Consider the following 15237-nt stretch of genomic DNA (forward strand, 5'->3'; position numbering starts at 1 on the left):
TTTTTTTTATAGAGGAGCACAATTAGAAAACTCATGTTTCCGTCCTTTAGAATTTTAGTTTCAAAAGTAAATAGTACAGTAACGATTTCCTTTTGATATACCTTAGTCCAGCTTTTTACAGCGAGATGTATGATTTGTTTTTTGCCTTCTGCGAGGTACGCGAAAGTTGTTTTTCAAGAAAAAGCTCCACAATTAATCGGCTTTTTCGTAGCATTTCGGTGAGCTTGGCTATTTTGTCTATAATGGGATTTCATATATGTTACAGTACACGCTGTATATTTGTTTTTCTTTTTATTTTGGAGAGAGAGAGAGAGAGAGAGAGAGAGAGAGAGAGAGAGAGAGAGAGAGAGAGAGAGAGAGAGAGAGAGGCTATTTTGTGATAGTAATGGTGCCAGTAAAGATTCGGAGACAGTACTGGGCAGAGAGAGAGAGAGAGAGAGAGAGAGAGAGAGAGAGAGAGAGAGAGAGAGAGAGAGAGGGCTGTTTTGCGGTAATAATAATGCCAATAAAAATTCTGAGACAATACTGAGAGAGAGAGGCTGTTTTACGATCATAATGATGCCAATAAAGATTCTGAGATTACTGGGCTCTGAGAGAGAGAGAGAGAGAGAGAGAGAGAGAGAGAGAGAGAGAGAGAGAATGAACCGCACCAGGAAGTGGCCTTTGTGAAGAGTAAAGCCGTACTTGAAGACTTCTTCTGTCACTTGCAGATTACCAGAAGTTGTTGAAGCCTTAAGGACTTTGGAGAATCATATTTCAAGGAAGATTCAACAAAAGTTTTCCGTCGGATCAAACAAAAGAAAATGGCTGTATTTTATGCAAAATCCGTTTTCATTGCATTTTCTGAAGTTGTTATATACGCGTGCTATTAACCTGTTTAAATTTTGTACGAAAATTAATGATTTAGAATTTATTGAATACGGCCGGGAATTCATTACATGTATTTCTTTGAGCTATTAACCACACATACGATAGGTTTATCGCCTATCAGGATCTGTAGATTGAATGAAGTTTAAATTCTTTTTCGTAAATTACATAAGTTTCATAAATTTGGATTGGCGATTATTATTTTTATTGCTCATTGTTCGTAGAATAGTCAGTATATATATATATATATATATATATATATATATATATATATATATTATATATATATATATATATATATATATATATATATATATATATATATATATATTATATATATATATATATATATTACTGTATTTTCAGAGGCACAGGAGATTTTTTATTAAGAGGTTGTAGGATCTGTCTTCACAGTAATTGGACCGCTGCTTTTGTGGTCATAATGCTCACAACGGCGAGAAGGCTAGGGATCGATTCCCGGGCGAACTAGAGCGCTTTAATTTCTGTTGACCGAAGCAGTGAAATCTCTTCATGGTAGTTAATCGACTGCTGTGGGTCGTAGAGTGGCGAAGGTCCTGGGTTAGCCAAAAATGTGAGCCGGTAGTGTCTAAACCTGCCGAAATTCACAAGTATTTTAAATGTTAAAAAGCTCTCAATAACCCATTAGGAATTTCCGAGCGCGTCGAAAAAATTCTCTCTCTCTCTCTCTCTCTCTCTCTCTCTCTCTCTCTCTCTCTCTCTCTCTCTCTCCTTGTGATGAAATCGCGCGCCCTTTTATTTTTGTAGATGCTTCGGTAGACCTGGGAATATTTGATAAAACCAGTTGGAAGGGAAGAAGATTAAATAATAGAGAATCTCTCTCTCTCTCTCTCTCTCTCTCTCTCTCTCTCTCTCTGTCTCTGGCGCATATCACTCTTCATCAATAAACTCTCGATTATGAATGGCAGTCACGTAAGTAATAAAGAGTTCTTTTCCCCACAATTACTTTCTCGCCCTTTGTGGATATCCAAGCCTTTTTAATATTTTTTTTTTATTGAACACAAAGTCTCTTCTTTGGTATTCTTCACGACGTGATCTCTGCCTTAACAGTACTTAGTGGTTTAGCAGCCTATTTAAGGCTTTGCTGAAGGCAACAGTGTTTTACAGTGAAGCAAAGGAACGACTTGGTCTGGTTTTCCTGAGCTTATTCTGGGGTTACCGAAGGGCTTCGGCCCAGAGTTAGGAATTTATTTCTGGTGATAGAAATTCATTTCTCGTTACAATGTGGTTCTGATCCTACAGTAAGCTGTAGGTCCCGTTGCTAGGTAACCAGTTGGTTCTTAGCCACGTGAAATTAATCTAATCCTTCGGGCCAGCCCTAGGAGAGCTGTTAATCAGCTCAGTGATCTGGTTAAACTAAGGTATACTTAACTTTTTTGTGATGTTGGTCTAGACTTACTTAAGGGAGAAAGCGTGCGCTCGAGTTACGACGAGGAGACGCCTTATTATTATTATTATTATTATTATTATTATTATTATTATTATTATTATTATTATTATTATTATTATTATTATATTTCCAGTAGGGCAGTAGTGCCGTCAGTGCACCTCATGCGGTGCTCTGTAGACATTGCTTAAGGTTCTTTGCGGTGTCCTTTCAGCCTCTAGCTGCGACCCCTTTCATTTCTTTTACTGTTCCTCCGTTCATATTCTTTTTCTTCCATCTTACTCCATCTTACTTTCCACATTCTCCTAAAAATTGGTTCACAGTGCAGCTGCGAGGTTTTCCTCCTGCTACACCTTTCAAACTTCTTGCTGATTGTCAGTTTCCCGTTCAGCGCCGAATCTCCTCATCGCCCAGCGATTGGCCTTTGGCCTAAATTCTATATTCTGTTCTATTTCTCAAATTGCAAGAAATCTGTCTTCCAGTCGCCTTATCCCTCTGTGAACTGAAGGCTCTTCGGTGGCCAACCAAAATTGGTTCCAGTATCACCCACGGTACGAGGCTCGTAACTTTGAAGATCGTAGTAATTATTACGGTAGGTTATTATAAAGCGCTTCTTAAAGGAAGTGATTTTTTTCAGGGAAATTGTGCTCGATAGGGGACATTTTTACTTCATGTTGTAGGTAAATTTTATTTTGCACCATTTTTACATCCTATATTGTGTTCTGCTTTTTATTTTATTTTTGATATGTCTGCGTTCCTGTTTCACCACACACACACACACACACACACACACACATATATGTGTGTGTGTGTGTGTGTGTGTATGTATGAGAGAGAGAGAGAGAGAGAGAGAGAGAGAGAGAGAGAGAGAGAGAGAGAGAGATCCATTGTGCCTCTAATACATGAAAATGAATCATGTTCCTGATGTTTTAGGAGACTACGATGGATCGCGCTTTCTATTTTTTGTTTTTTTCGGTCAGTTTTCCCTGCTCCTAATCCAAGATTTTACAGTTGGTTGTTCCACTTCTGTACCTTATATCATTATCTTATCATCTCTCTTTATCATCATACTTATGTAGGATATTGGCAGGATTTTATTTATTTTTCCGTTATCAGTTTTTATATGTATTTTTTTTAAATCGTTAACCTTTTTTTATTGCTACGTATCGTTATATTTGAACTGTAATTAGTATATTTTGATAACTCTCTCTCTCTCTCCCCCCTCTCTCTCTCTCTCTCTCTCTCTCTCTCTCTCTCTCTCTCTCTCTCTCTCTCTCTCTCTCTCTCTCATCTTAATGCACTGCATAATATTTTGGCCTTTTGTTATTTCTTCTAGTTTCTTTTTGTGGGCAAGTCTACACCTGTTGTTGGCTTTTATTATAATTTTGATTTTGTTGTTTTACCTCCCTTTGGGCCTGAGGAATTACCTCGTCTTTAAACTAGAGAAAAAAGACAATGAATGAGGTAAAGGAGTCAGTTCCAGTGTGTTGAAACAAAATTGCGAAGTTTAAATCAGTATAAAAAAGTCTAAAAAGTTTCCTATGTTTATGACGCATTCAGAGTTTACAGAAAAATATTGCCAGTGTCATTTGAGCATCAGAGTTGCCACGGAACCATTTTTCCATTACCTAAGGTTCTTTGCAGCGTCCCTTCGGCCCCTAGCTGGAACGCCTTTCATTCCTTTGTCTGTACTCCGTTCGTATTCCATTTCTTCCATCTTCCTTTCCACCCTCTCCTAACAATTGTTTCATTGTGCAACTGCTTTGAGGTTTTTCTTGTGTTACGTCTTTCAAACCTTTCTACTGTCAGTTTCCGTTTCAGCGCTGAATGACCACTGGGTCCCAGCTCTTGGTCTTTGGCCGAAATTCTGTATTATATTCTATTTTATTTCCAGTTTAGAAATTTGTAAAAAAGCCACCTAAGTTCCTGGCAAACCGTTCCCTTGTCAAAGATACTTTAAAGTTGCGGCCAGTAAATATTGCTATCTTTTTTTAGTACCTTACAGTTGCAGCCAAAATTTTGCCATTCTCAAATATACTTCTTTGTTGCCGTCCGGAAACGTTGCTGTTCTTATTGATATATTAGAGGTGCTGTCACACTTTATAGTTACCGCTAAAGAATTAAGTCTTTGCAAGAAACCCTTCTGTAGAATTACCGTCAAAACGGTACCGCTCTGCGGTAGGGCTTTTAAACCACCTTTTGCTTCGCGTGTCATTCCGTTATGGGCCTTGAGAATGACAGTGCTTGAAGGGTGCCAAATCAAATTATTTGTCTCATGAATGAGAATGAAAACCCCTAAAGAGTGACTAATGAAAGGATAGATGAAGGGAATTCGAGTGCTGTTCGAGCGGTTTCGTGACAGACTCGGTCAAGGACCTGGAAAAAAAAAAAGCGAAAACTGGGTCAGTCAAACCTCCATAAATCTATATTATCCCAGCCTTTCCCTCCTCAACCCGCCCCCCCCCACCAACCACCACCACATTGTGACATGAAATATGGCACTTGCTTTAACACTTAACTTGGCACCTTCGCAAGTGTAGCATTCCTTTTTTCGCTGTTTTCTCTCTCTTGGAAACAAGCGATTACTTCTCTCAGGCGATCGGAAGGCCCTTTGATGAGCAATGCGCACACGTGTTTTCAGGTTTCGCAGAAAAGAGGAATTTGATAAATGTGAAGTTGAATTCGGAGGTGATGTACATATATTGGCATGCGATGTACCCTTGACAGGATGTAATTTTAAACTATTAGATTTTTCTTGGATTGTTTTATATTTCCTGTTTCTTGGGTGTGTGTGCGCGTGTGTACATCTGAAGTGGCCGAAGATTTATTTCATTATTGTTAACCGCGATAGACTCAGAGTGTGGGTTTATACTTGTTTTATTAGTTCTTCATTTTCTTGGTCCCGTAGGGGGGTAGCGCCGTCAGTGCACTTCATGCATTACTGAAGGTTCTTTGCAGCGTCCCTCCGCCCCTAGCTGAAAACCCCTGTCATTCCTATTACCGTACCTCCATTCACATTTTATTTTTCGTACATCTTGCTTTCTACCCTCTCCTAACAATTGTTTCATAGTGAAACTGCGAAGTTTCCTCCTGTTACACCTTTCAAACCTTTTTGCTCACAATTTCGCTTTCACCACTGAATGACGTGGTAGGTCCCAGTACTTAGCCTTTGACCTAAATTCATTATTCTATTTTGTTCTGTTCACTTTCTAAGGAAGCGAAAGACCCAGTTATCTAAAGCTGGGATGTTGCAGGAATAATTTAAATATGTTCCATATACATTGTCTCCCTTGAAGTGATCTGCTGAAATGTTGTAAGAACTAATTACAATGAACAGCCCAATACTTCCACATACGGTATGCTTTCCCGTCGCTCGGTACATTTAAAGGTAGACTACCAATGCGTGGACTTGGTGATATCTCCCTTTCCTGTGGAGCACTTGTGCTGAACTGTCCCAGATATGTGGATAAGGGAAGGCAACAACAAATATCAGGTTCAAAAGAAGATGTTATAAATGATTACTCTGATGTTAACAACGTCACGGATTTATTAAAAACTGTTGACTTTATTTTTTTATATTCAACAATTTTTTTTATATATTACTAGGTTATTAGTAATTATTTTATCAGTGTTATCTTGTAACTGTTTTTATCACATTAGAGAATAACTGAACGGGTCAGTCCCGTCCCGATTCAGCTATTTAAAGGCTGTGTTGTGATTGTTCTCATTTTTCCCGGGGACATCCGATGTATGAAAACGGGTTATTGGTAAAAAAATAGGTGAATAAAAAAATTCCTGTACACTGGTATTTAAAATTATTTATCAGAATGATGGTGGGATGAGAGTAGAGGGAAGTCACAGAGCAGGTGAAGCAAGGAAGGTAACAGGGTATTTACAGAAGACTGGCGAAAGATTTGGTGTGTCTGGAAGCCAAGGAGGGCTGTAGGAAAGGATTGATGAACCAAGTCTCCTTTATGGAAGTGTCGAACGCAGATGAGAGAAACAAGTTAGGGTAGTTGAATCGAGTTATCCGTGAAGTATTGGTACTGTAAGAAGAACTAAAAAGGTGAGAGATGGGCAGATGCATAGCAGGAAAAAGGTTTGTGTAGATGACAGAATGGTTTGGGCATGTGGAAAAACTAGTCAACGGTGGGTTGTTGAGACAGTGTATCACTCAGAAATTCAAGGAGTAGAGGGGGACCTGGAAAGTGCTATATAGATGGGATGAAATAGATGCTGAAAAGGAAAGATTGTTCATGCAAGAAATAGGTGAGTGGCACAGTGTGTTTAGGGGATTGAACTTACTGCTGAGGATAATTTGTGTTGTGGATGAAGCAGTGTTGTGGAAGATTATTTACACAGGGCTTCATCCACGATACAGCTATTAATAACTAGAAAGTGGGAGTGAATATTGTGTTTTTGTCTTTCTGAAGTCAACCACTGTTTTGTAAATGGTGATATCCAACATCACTTCGGATTCTTGAATTTTGTTTTTAGTAAACCTTTGTTAATTGATAGACATTTGTTCACTGGTAAATAATCGCTGAAACTTTTTATTAATCATTTTGTCGCTCGGTTTGAAATGAACGGAAAAAATCGTTGGATTCTGGAGATAGTTTGAAATTGAACATCGAACCGCCTTCATCCATATGACACTAAGATTCCTTTCGGAAACCGTTGATGTTTAAAAATTGTTTTACCTGTCAATTTTTGTAAAAAGGTACACATCAGCTTTGAAGCTGTTGGGGATCTTAATAAGTTCGAGTCACTAAAACAAGATATTGTGTTCCTTGCCACGTAGGTACTTCGGTAGAGTACCGGAGTTCAATTCCCGCGGCCGGCTGATGAAGAGTTAGAGGAATGTATTTCTGGTGATAGAAATTCATTTCTCGCTATAATGTGGTTCGGATTCCACAATAAGCTGTAGGTCCCGTTGCTAAGTAACCAATTGGTTCTTAGCCACGTAAAATAAGTCTAATCCTTCGGGCCAGCCCTAGGAGAGCTGTTAATCAGCTCAGTGGTCTGGTAAAACTAAGGTATACTTACTTTACTTCGGTAGAGTGACATGAGTAATTTGTAGCTGAGCCTATCAGGTTTAGATGAGGCTTTGGAGAAGGTCGGCCAGGGACGTAGGTTTGACTCGAGAACGGGCCAAGAGAGGTGACTCCTTAGACCTTGGGTGCGTCACTTGAATCCGTCCAGAAATTAAGTAATACCTCTTGGTCGACGAAAAAGAACAGTGATACTGAAGTGAGTTCTCACTCGTGATTCTCCACCCAGTCTTTCTCCCCCAACCCACCCATGTATTCAACCTGTGGCAATTAGAATGCCCGAAATTCATCGATTAGCGTAGGCAATTTACCTCGTGGGCGTGGGGCATTGCTTTTTCCACGATGGCGATCGATATAAATTTCTAACGCCTTCGGTATAATCTTATTTACATATACACTGCTCATGCGCGCTCCCACACATATATTCACACACATTTATATATATATATATATATATATATATATATATATATATATATATTTATGTATGTACATATATATAATTTGTGTGTGCGTTTTTCAAGATTCTTAAAGTTGCTGTCAACTTTCTGAATTTAAACCCTGTTAGAGTTTTTGTTAAACGATTGGGAAACTAACAAACACGGAAATTTTCTCAGTGTTTTGTGATTTTTTCTCTGAAAGTGCTGAATTAGTTTCAAACAAATTTTGGCATAAAGAAGCATATATATATATATATATATATATATATATATGTGTGTGTGTGTGTGTGTGTGTGTGTGTGTGTGTGTGTGTATATGTGTGTGTATGTGTGTGCGTGTAATTAGATAATTTCAGTTCAAAGAAGCATAAATTTTTTAGTTTTCTGTAAAAGAAAACTATTGTGCCGGCTTTGTCTGTCCGTCCGCACTTTTTCTGTCCGCCCTCCGATCTTAAAAACCACAGAGGCTAGAGGGCTGCAAATTAGTATGTTGATCATCCACCCTCGAATCATCAAGCATACCAAATTGCAGCCCTCTAGCCTGTTATTTTATTTAAGGTTAAAGTTAGCCATGATTGTGCGCCTGGCAACGATATAGGGCAGGCCACCACCGGGCCGTGGGTGAAAGCTTCATGGGCCGCGGTTCATGTAGCATTATACCGAGACCACCGAAAGATTGATCTATTTTCGGTGGCCTTGATGATACGCTGTGCAGAATACTCGATTGCGCCGGAGAAACTTCGGAACATTTTTTACTTTTTTTTTTTTTTTATTAGAAATAGGCATTTTCCCACTTGAAGTACCTCTCTAAAACCCCAAAAGGAACCATTTCACAAAAGGGGGAGACTACCTCATTATTGTGGTTTTCTCTCTCTCTCTCTCTCTCTCTCTCTCTCTCTCTCTCTCTCTCTCTCTCTCTCTCTCTCGAGCAGCCAGCTCGATTTAGGTTTTGATAAGCTCCGATTAAGCTCATTTCTCAGATCAGTTGGGATCTCTGGGGTTCTCTCTTCCGGTCGGCAGTCTCCTTGGTAACACACGATGTAACTTAACACCATGTCGAGAAATACAGTAAGTCTCTTCTGTTTCTAAGCTGTCTGTGCACGTACGTCACGTTACTAATACTTTCTTGACCCCTGCTACTATCGCCACCGTTTGTCAACTAAGAACATTAGTCTTTTATGATCGCTGCTACTGCCATCACCACTTTTACCGTCTTAAAAAATTATTAAGTTCTTGTTCCACATCTTGTTATGCATTAGGCATTTTGCATCTAATGTTGGGTTTGGGGGGCGGGGGGGGGGGCGGTTTTATCATATTTCACTGTATATTGTGACAACCTGCTATTCTCCAAGGTATAGAATAATGTTTGTGTGGCATGTCTGCTCCTTCTTTACAACTTGGTTGGTGCGCATTTATTTTTACTTCGATCCTTCAGTTCATTTTAGTTTTCTGTAAAAGAAAACTATTGAGGTGGCTTTGTCTGCCCGTCCGCACTTTTTCTCTCCGCCCTCAGAGCTTAAAAACTACTGAGACTAGAGGGCTGCAAATTGGTATGTTGAGCATCCATCCTCCAATCATCAAACATACCAAATTGCAACCCTCTTGCCTCAGTAGTTGTTATTTTATTTAAGGTTAAAGTTACCTATGATCTCACTTTGGCACTGCTATAGGTACCAATAACACAGTCCGCCACCGGACCGTGGCTGAGTTTCATGGGCCGCAGCTAAGAGTTTCATGGGCCGTGACTGAAAGTTTCATACAGCATTATATGCTGTACAGAAAACTCGATTGCGCCGAAGAAACTTCGGCACATTTGTTACTTGTTTAGTTTAGGTTATGGTGAGCTTAACATAACGATTGTATATATATTATATATATATGTGTGTGTGTGTGTGTTTATCGACGGCAGTAACACGCTTTTTTGTAATGCTAAGGGTTCGAACGACGAAGTTAGGCGACGTTGGGCCAGGTCTGTACAAGATTGGTTACCACTAAGATAAGTTAGATTCCGTCTGTACATTAGTCTCTATGAACATCATTGGGCAGGGCGTGGAGCTTGCAGCCCCACACCATATGTATGCTTGCTGAAAACGGTAATTCCAAGGCTGCGTATAGCTTTTATTCAGTCTCTTGATGCATAAGTGTTAGATAGCTCCGTCGTAGCGAATGGAATGGTAGGTGTGGTAAATGATCAGTGAAAACAAGTACTTCGTAGGGTTGGAATGTGGAATCTCTAGGCCTTTGAGGGGAAAGGTTTTTTGGAAGGGAAAGTGCTGGAGATTAGAGAGATTGAGTGGGAGTGCATGGATTCCGTACTCAGAATAGAGAATGGAGTGGGGAATGAAATAGGGATTGTAAGGGAGGTGGAGAAAGGTGGAGGGGCATAGAATGGAGGAGGGATTGTACTGTAGATTGACCTAGTCGTGCTGGGGGGCGGGGATGTTGGGGGGTTAGTGTAGGGAAGGAAGGTCGTTGGTATGACTATTTTACTCGCCATTTGCGCCGTGAAATTCAAGTGCCATTGTTCCTTGATTTCTCTCGATCCTGCTGAATTTTTGCGTTTAATGGTACCTCCTTTAATCTTCCATGGGGAGTTGTATAGTACACCCATCATTTATCTTAGTGCATTCATTTATTTTGTTTGTCGCTCCGGTTTTTATTCTCTTATAGAAATTGTAAAAGAGGATCCTCGGTTGTAAATCATCGTCTCGTAGGATAATCTTAATTAAAGAGGTTATCTGAAAATTGGTCAAGCACTAGGCTTTAAGTGTCCAGATATTGTTTGCTTTCTTTTCGTCGTAAGGTTACATGATTTACTTTGCTTTTAACACTCTTAGCATGGTTAATTTTCCCTTCGCTTTGAACTATTAATGTTGTTTATTCTCATTTCGTCTTTAACTATATTAACTTGGTTTAATTTCCATCTCCTTTATAAATATTAAACTTAAGTTATTTTCGTTTTCGTTTTAACTTTCTTAACTTGTAAAATTTACTTTCGTTTGTTTTGCCCCTTTTCAGTTGTCGACTATATGTATAAAATTCAGGTATTGTTGGGAAGGCCAGTCAGATCCCCTTATATAGGCTACGCTTGATAAAACAGGAGGAAAAGTTGGGCTCAACCTCGAAGTAGTGACAAAACCTCCACATGGAAGCAGGTGTGGCTCCTGAGACGGAAATTTGACAAAATTCCAAAGCTTGACTGTCTTTGAAACGAAACAGTCACTGAGCGTACCATTCCGATGATTATTGATATCCATCCTCGTATGGGGCGGGGGGCGATAGTGCCGTCAGGGCACCTCCTGTAGGCATCACTTAAGGTTCTTTGCAGCGTCCCTTCGGCCTCTTGCTGCAACCCCTTTCCCTCCTTTTACTGTACCTCCGTTCATGATCTCTACTTTCTGCCCACTCCTAACAATTGTTTCACAGTGCAACTGAGAAGTTTTCCTCATTTTACACCTTTCAAACCTTCTTACTGTCAATTTCCGTTTCAGGACTGAATGACCTCATAGGTCCCAGAGCTTGACTTTTGGCCTAAATTCTTTATTCTATTCTGTTTTAGTGATTTCCACTAAATATTTAAAAATTCGGGCCCGATCGTATTTATGCCGCTTAATCCAAGGACCTTTAATGCCTACCCAATGTTTAGAAATTCTCGTTGATTTGTTGTAATTTGTTTTCCTAATCCTATGAACGTGTTGACAACATGAAAAATCCGAGCACTTTTCATTTTCGTATTTAGAAATTCCGGAACTTTTGATAAGAATTAAAAAAATTTGGACTTAGCGTATCTACGTTGTATTTCAATTAAAGGACTTGATTTCACCCATTGTTTAAAAATTCTGGTCCTTAGGGTATCTTTTATCTTTCAGTCAGAGGACATTTGATGAATATTTAAAATTTCTTGGGCCTAGCGTACCTGTATTATCTTTCAATTGTTTCCTTCTAATATTTAACAGTTCTGGACCTTGATGTGTGTTTGTTATCTAACTAAGAACTTTTGATTTTGCTGAATTTTGACAAATTCTTTATCATTGCCTTAATATATTTAAAACGTTTCAGTTTACAGTGAGAAGCAAACTTGATTTAGAAAAATAAAAAAAAAATAATTGATAATGGCTTTTACAGAATTGGCAGAATGAACCTCCAAAATGACAAGAATATTATAAAAAAATTTACAGTTAACAAAAAAGGATCTTTGGCTTTGCACTGGGCTGTAAGGGTTATTTTGTTGGAAGGCTCCTTATTTTAATTTGAAGTCATTCTTGGCGATTTTTACCTTTTGGAATTTGTAGTCCGCTCCTTAACGTTATCTGATTCACAGTTTCACTTTCCATGTTTATGCCGAAGTCATTTATTTGCACAAATTGTAAGTGTCAGTTTTATTCTTGATTACACAGGTATCATTGTCCAAAATAGAATTTCTCTTTAGGTCGTATGCGGTTTATACCTAGTTCATTAGATTGTGTATATGATTGTGTTCAGTTTTAAAATCCTCTTGTTCTTGGCTTTGCTTCAAGTTTTAATTTGATTGTCCTCTTTCCCTATGTGAGTCTTTAGTCTAAGTAATTGTAATAAATTTGGTAAGTGGATATCACATTATTGTGATTGTGATATTCAGTTACCAAATTTATTATAAACCGCATACGACCTAAAGAGAAATTCTGTTTAGGAGAATGGAGAAACAAATCCACAGTTATGTATGGGTATGAATATATTTAAAAATAAATTTAAAATAAATTTAAAACATAACTCAAATGAATATTCAACAAGACTTAACAGTCAGGGAAGAACAGAAATGTCTACGGGATGCTTACTTATATATTATTGCATTTCACCACAAAATATTGTATGGAATTTAAAGATCACTGTAATGTAAACACCATCAACAGTATCTCAGGATCTCTGCCTTTACAGAACTGTGTGGAGTCGTTTTTCCTGAACTGATTGCAATTGGATTTGCGTCATTTTTCATCGGCCTTTTTCTGAAACGTTTCATTTCAGGTTAACAGTAATGTACCTTTCATATTACGTAAAGATTTCCACGTAAGGTGCTTGGTATGCGCTGCCCGTAAAGGTACAAGGGGCTTGCCTCATTTGTCGATGAATGCGCCCAGATAAATGTAGTTAAAAAACACCTTTTCCTGTTGTAAATCCTTTTTCCTCATGCCTCTTTTTTCTGTCTTTCTGCGTAATTTGTTTTAGACTGAGCAATGTAATACGTTTCAGTAGCATGTTCAAAGGATAGTTTTACAATTGGTGGAAGCGATTTCTTTCGCAACAACTAATTACGTCTGCGTGCTCTGGGAATTCTAAGCTTGTAATCTGTATTTCATTTGTAATGCGATAGATGTGGGTGTCATATTCTTGAGTATATAATTAAGTGGACGTGAAGCTGTAAACAATTTGAAAGGTAAACTGATGCAGTTCGTGTTTTTTGTGTGTGTGTGTGTGTGTGTGTGTGTATGTGTTTTTGTATGAAGGAAGTAGAATACCAAGTCCACATTGGTTGATGGACAAGCCCCGCCCCCCTAAAATAAAAAAGCAGTCGAGTTTTCTGTACAGCCGCTACAGCGTATAATCAAGACCACCGAAAATAGATCTATCTTTCGGTGGTCTCGGTATAATGCTGTATGAGCCGCGACCCATGAAACTTTCACCACGGCCCGATGATGGCCTATCCTATGCCGTTGCCAGAAGCACGATTATGGCCAACTTTAACTTTTAATAAAATAAAAAACTACTGAGGCTAGAGGGCGGCAATTTGGTATGTTTGATGATTGGAGGGGTGGATGATCAACATACCAATTTGCAGCCTTCTGGCCTCTGTTGTTTTTAAGATCTGAGGGCGAACAGAAAAAGTGCGGACACGAAAAAGCCGTCACAATAGTTTTCCTTTACAGAAAAGTAAAAATAGTTCCAGTCGTCGTAGCGTAGTGACCAGAATGCTGTTTCCAACACGTGTTCGAAGTTGGATGTCTGAAGGGAGAAATTTTCCATTTAATACCCATTATGGACTTTTAAAAGGGCTTAAGTGGATAGCAAGTTAAGATTTGAAACGTTCATTGCATGGCCGATCTATTTTCATGGATCAGGCGAATGCAACCTTCAGATGTTGCATATAATTTTTTCCATGGTATTTATGGGCTGTTCCCACGGAATGCCAAGCCATAGTAGATATTGTATATATCTTTTCTTTGGTATTTATTGGGCTATTCCCACAGGATGCCAAGCCATACTGCCAATATCGCTAACCTCTGCGATACTCCCTTCAAGATCTTGCCTTTGAATTAACAATTCTACTAGGTCACGTGACATCAAAATTGCATCTTTTGAAAGGACTTGACGGAGGAATCAGTTGACGTAAAGACGGGAAAAGAAATAATCGTAAAAAAATGAAGACTCAAGATATTCGGAAGTCAGACTAGAAATATGATAAGGAAAGGCTTATACAGGTTCAATACTCGTTAACGTACGCCTATGTGAAACCACGAGTGAAGTACTGGAGGTTTAGGATTGGACTGGTGTTGAAAAATATAGCTCTTAGTGCTTATTGTAGCGTGTTTGTTTCGGAGGTAACAACTGCAATCTTCCTTCGATCAAGTTATGATAATATGAATAAGTTAAGCAAAACCTTTGTCACAGTTTTAGTCTCGGGAATCTACCGAAGGAGTAAAAGATTAGGCTTGTAGGTGTGAAGAGACTAAGAAGATTGGACTGTTATGTGGAAAGACACTACGAGGATTAGACTGTTAGGTGGGAAGAGGCTGCGAAGATTGGACTGCTAGGCGTGAAGAAATTAAGAGGATCTGTTTACTAGGCGTGAAGAAATTAAGAGGGTCGAACTGTTAGGTAGGAAGAAACTAAGAGGAATAAACTGTTAGGTGGGAAGAAACTAAGGGGATTGGACTTGTTAGGTAGGAAGAAACTAAGTGGAATAGACTGTTAGATGGGAAGACACTAAGGGGATTGGACTTGTTAGGTAGGAAGAAACTAAGAGGAATAAACTGTTAGGTGGGAAGAACCTAAGAGGATTGGACTGCAGGGCATTAAGAGTCTAAGAGGATTGAGCTGCTAGGCGTGACAAAATGAAACTGGTGGAATTCTTGATATTTTGGTTTGTTTACATTGCTTCTGATGGAAGTCAAAAAGATGAAAAATCTGTTCCTTTGTATTGTTGGACAAGTGTTGGCGTTCTCACTGAAGGTCGGAAAAAATTGTTAGTCTAATGTTAGCGACACACTCGACGACAAAAGAAAGGAATACCTTTTGGCTTTGATTCTCACATGTGTTCTCTCTTACTTCTATTGTATTTATTGTAAGTGATTTTTTGTTATATTTAAAGGGCTTAGAGATTTCATTCATTTTACTCATGCTGTTATTGTTTCCGGAAAATATGAATATGAATGTGTATGATGATATAGGAAACTACTTTGGCTACATGGCACATTGTTGAT

At 38.8% G+C, this 15237-nt stretch overlaps 1 protein-coding gene and 1 long non-coding RNA gene across 3 annotated transcripts in view; one reads left to right on the plus strand and one right to left on the minus strand.

The window, feature by feature from the left end:
• Window positions 1–15237, plus strand: part of LOC136825755 (uncharacterized) — a 494493-nt gene that overhangs the window by 139209 nt on the left and 340047 nt on the right. The window lies entirely within an intron of this gene.
• The window catches only part of LOC136825753 (insulin-like growth factor 1 receptor), a 252111-nt gene that overhangs the window by 56673 nt on the left and 180201 nt on the right, over window positions 1–15237 (minus strand). The window lies entirely within an intron of this gene.

This window comes from Macrobrachium rosenbergii, chromosome 39 (genome assembly GCF_040412425.1).
Source record: "Macrobrachium rosenbergii isolate ZJJX-2024 chromosome 39, ASM4041242v1, whole genome shotgun sequence".
NCBI lineage: Eukaryota > Metazoa > Arthropoda > Malacostraca > Decapoda > Palaemonidae > Macrobrachium > Macrobrachium rosenbergii.